The sequence below is a fragment of the Lipotes vexillifer genome, unplaced genomic scaffold, assembly GCF_000442215.2.
Source record: "Lipotes vexillifer unplaced genomic scaffold, Lipotes_vexillifer_v1.1 scaffold382, whole genome shotgun sequence".
Lineage (NCBI taxonomy): Eukaryota > Metazoa > Chordata > Mammalia > Artiodactyla > Lipotidae > Lipotes > Lipotes vexillifer.
The window spans coordinates 10,282,014-10,284,640 of record NW_006780611.1 but is presented as its reverse complement, the minus strand read 5'-3'; positions in this window follow the sequence as shown (position 1 = coordinate 10,284,640).

Here is a 2,627-nt window from a genome sequence, read left to right as displayed (position 1 = left end):
CCCGCCGGCTCCCATTGAGCCCCGGGCCCGCCCGCTGATGTCATCCCGGGCCCGTCGCCGCCGCCCTGGAGGATTTAAAGGGCCCGCGCCCTCCGCTCCCGGGGACGCTGGGGGGCCCCGCAGCCAGGAAACACGGCCCCCCAGCCTCGCGAGGAGCACCTTGCAGGAACGGGGCCTTACGTGTGGGGCCGAGGAGCGCACACAGACACTGACACCCTGATCCAGTGGGGGCACAAGTGGAAAAACCTGGGAGGGGGTGGGGAGGAGGAGGGCGCACAAAAAGCTGGGTTCCTCTAGACCCAAACACTCCTCTCCCCTCTGCCCGGTTCTCTCTCCTCTCACACCCTAGTAGTGGGCCCCTCTGAAGGCCGGTGTTTGCAAAAGGAGAATGTTTACAGCGTTGGGGGACACTCCGCCTCGGGGCTATGAGTGCTGCAGAAAACACAGGCCAGGTTGACTCAGGGGCCAGCGATTTGACCGGACAGCAAGAGACGGAGGGATATTGACAAACGGCCCAGAGAGGTAGCTGGGGCTATGCTGCACTCTGCCCCCACGGAAAAAACAAATGCAAAGACCTTTTTCTTCACCCTTCTTCCTCTTCGGGCAGCTCAAACTGATGGATACAGAGCTGACCTCAATCCCAATCCTGTCCTCACTCGTTTAATGAGGGACCCCACACACTGCCATGGAGCCGACACTTGAGCCAGAGTCCCCCAAGTGGTGCACATTTAGCCAAGTCCCCGCCCAGCTCTGGGCTGGGGTTTCCTTATCTGCAAATCGGGAGGGAGCACCCGTCCCGCCCCAGGTCACCGAGAATTAATTAAGGCTTCCTACTGGCTTCCAGAGCAGGCGATGAAAGATTCCAGGGCAGAGTTATTAAAATGATATTTACACTGTACCATGCAAAGCTCCAAATTATGACACATCCATTCACGCACACAACTGTGGCTGTGGACACACAAAATGCTGGAGTGCACTGCAGCCCGTCCCAGAAGCAAGGTTCCTGGGAAGAGTCACTTCAAGAACAATCACACCTTCCTTCGAGCCTGAGGGACTTTAGTCACACACACTCTCCAAACTGTCAGGAGCCCCACAGACTGGTTTCTTCTTTCAGAGCCCAGGAAACTGCAGCCCAGAGACGGGAAGGGGTTGGCCTGGGACCACACAGCACAAGATGGCTCTGTTCTCTCATAGGTCCCTGGGAAAATGAGTCTATCATGATCTCACCTCCAAGAGCAGGAGAGTGAGAACAAGCCTCCCAGGAGAGGTCTGGGGCAGTCAGCTGGGGATCTGCCCTCAAAGCCACTTTTGCCAGAGAAGAGGGTCACCAGCAACTGGTGGGCTTTGTTTGGCTTGCATGGTGTTTTTCGTTATTTCTTTGGTTCTGTTAACTGATTCCCAGTGTTTTAAAATGGGAAGATTTCATATGACAGGTCTGTATTCCCTACTTCTCTCGAAGCACTAGGAGAACTGCCACTCTGGGCCCAAACGCACCCTGGGCCCTGACCATACTCAGCAGGCCTGGGCGGCAGCCACCCACATTTATCAAAGCCCAAGGGCCCCCACTTGTTTCCTCACATCAGCTTGTTTTACCCATTTTTATGACTCCCTCATCTCCTGGAAGTCCCTAAGTGTGACCTGTCCTAGAGGCCAGCCACCAGGCTCGGCTACCAATGCCCTTCCCTTCGTCATCTGTTTCCATCCCAATCTCACCGACCCTGAATCCTGCTTCCAGTGTCCAGGGAAGCCGGCCCTCCCTGTGGCTGCAGGTTCTCCTACGTGAGACAAGGTGCCAGGCCTAGGGCCCCAGACAGAGGGCCCCCCAGCACTACGGAGCAGGGTGGCCACACCACCCTGTGTCCTCTGTCTTCACCACCCCAACCTTCCAACCTGGCCCTGCTTCCCGGCCCTCCCTCTCCAGGAAGGGACTGATACTCCTCCAGCAACTACTAAGTACCTGGCACTGGGAAAGGTGTTATCTCATGTAATCCTCTCAACAACAGATGAAATCCTACTCTGTCCTTTCCCAGGTTCAGAGAGGAATCTGAGGCTCCTCACCTTTGCCTCAGGGTACACATTAACAGTCAGATGTCCCAGCTTCCCCTCCCAATCTTGTCACATGTCCCCTCCCATTCCAGAACTTGTAACTGACCCCCCTCTGCACCACTATTGAAGATCCTGGTCAACCAGTCTTGAGACCCACTCTTCCCCTGAAGGCCTGCCCCCAGCCTCTCCGCACACACACACCCCATCCCATCGCCCCCCAGTCTCTGCCTTGGAAGAATGCTCCCCACACGCCCCCCCGATTAGCTGTTCTGTGGACCCAAGTTCTCCTCTTCCCTACTCCCCTCTGAGACCACCCATGGGTCCTTCCGAAGCACTTTGCTGCTCATCTCTCAGGAGAAACTGAGGGGACACAAAACCTAGCCAAGGAGGGGAGGCGATTCCAAAGGGAAAGAAAACTTAACGACAGAGTTCTAGCAGCCTCTGGGCCTGACTTCTCTCTCCAGACTGGATTCTCAATGACTCCTCCTGGGACTTAACTCCCAACTCTAAAGCCCAAGGGTGTGTCTGGCTGGAGTTCCCCTAGCCCCCTTCCGTACATCCCACCCACCCACCCAGAAGAT